Below are 1363 nucleotides of genomic sequence, written 5' to 3'. Positions count from 1 at the left end.
GTGGCAGGGCAGGACCCCCAGGGGGCCTGGGCAGCTGAGGGGACAGTGGGTGACAGGCGGCTCAAGTTGACAGCCATAGACTCAATGTTGGCCTCTACCGGGTGCAAGGCCAGGATTTCCCTGGCAGGATGGCAGTGTCCCCTAGCTTAGGAGGAAGGGGGAGGTAGGCGTGGATTGCTAACTCCTGGGGGGACCCCCCGGAGTGAAGGGGGCGTCTGCAAACCAGGACCTTCGCCCCAGACCCCATCCACAGTGAGGGGCGACAGGGACGCAGGAGCCCCAGGGGCTTCGGCCGTCGGTACTGGGTCCCCAAGGAATGAAGCAGACAGGCGCCCACCAGAGTGTTGGGCGTGGGGTGTGTGACAGGAAGAGCGCCCCAGTCCTGACTTGGTTTACCACTGGAGAGCACCTCCATCCCGGGGAGGCCACGCCCCTCGAGGACCGGGCCGCGGGACCCTCCCCGGGGGTCCTGTACCTGCTCACCCGACACCCGTGCCCGAGGCCACTCAGGCCCGGGGCCGCCCGGGCAGGTCAGCGCGTGTAGGTGGTGAAAAGTGGACGGATCTCAATCAGGACGCGAACATCCTGCAGCAAACACTTCCACCCACCGCTGGAGGGATGTCAGCCCAGAAAGAGCCTCCAAGGGAGGCCGGCCCCCGACACGGACCACTGCGGCCCACGTCTACCCAGCACGCACGGCCGCCACTGCTTTGTCTCCTCCGTGTCTCAGATTCAGAGCGGTAAATAAAACCAGACTCTTGCTGGGGGGGGGGGGGGGGGGGGGGAGGAGGGGAGAAGGACGGGAAGTGAACAAAAGTATTGTGCCCCGTGTGAGGATCGAACTCACGACCTTCAGATTATGAGACTGACGCGCTACCTACTGCGCTAACGAGGCACCTACCCGCCGGTTCCGGCTCTAGCCTAACGAGGCTACAGCGACACCAAGTGCATTGCGCATGCTCAGGGCGTTCAGCTTGCCTTTCCTATTGGCCAGGCTCGTGGCCCGGGAGGGGGGGGGGGGGGGCGGGGGGCGGAATCGCTGGAGCTGCGGATCCCGGCGCCGCCGCCGGGCAGGGTCTCGGCACGCAGAGGGCTGCGAGCGTTTATGAGGCGCCTGCTGTATTCCTGACCCTGGAGAACCGAAGGCTGAGGATTTGGGGCGCGCGCGGGGGGCGGGGGGAGGCGGAGCGGGGCCGCAGGGACCGAGCGACCGCGGGACGGCGAGGTGGGTGCGGCCCGGGCCGCGGCGGGTGGGGGAGGCCCGGCGGGGACACGCCGCGCGGGGATCGGAAACGAGACCTCCCCGGGGCAGCCTCACCAGCAGCTGGGGTGACCGCCCCCCACCCCCTCGGGGGCCAGGGGA

The 1363-nt window shown here is 68.2% G+C and overlaps 1 non-coding gene across 1 annotated transcript; it reads right to left on the bottom strand.

Moving 5' to 3' along the window:
- Nucleotides 1–822: 822 nt before the first annotated feature.
- Nucleotides 823–895, bottom strand: Trnam-cau. Its single transcript has one exon. It is a non-coding gene; the product is annotated as a tRNA-Met (tRNA).
- Between the last annotated feature and the right edge of the window lie 468 nt (nt 896–1363).

The sequence above is a fragment of the Perognathus longimembris genome, chromosome 12 (genome assembly GCF_023159225.1).
Source record: "Perognathus longimembris pacificus isolate PPM17 chromosome 12, ASM2315922v1, whole genome shotgun sequence".
Classification (NCBI taxonomy): domain Eukaryota; kingdom Metazoa; phylum Chordata; class Mammalia; order Rodentia; family Heteromyidae; genus Perognathus; species Perognathus longimembris.
This window is presented reverse-complemented; position numbering and strand designations above follow the sequence as displayed.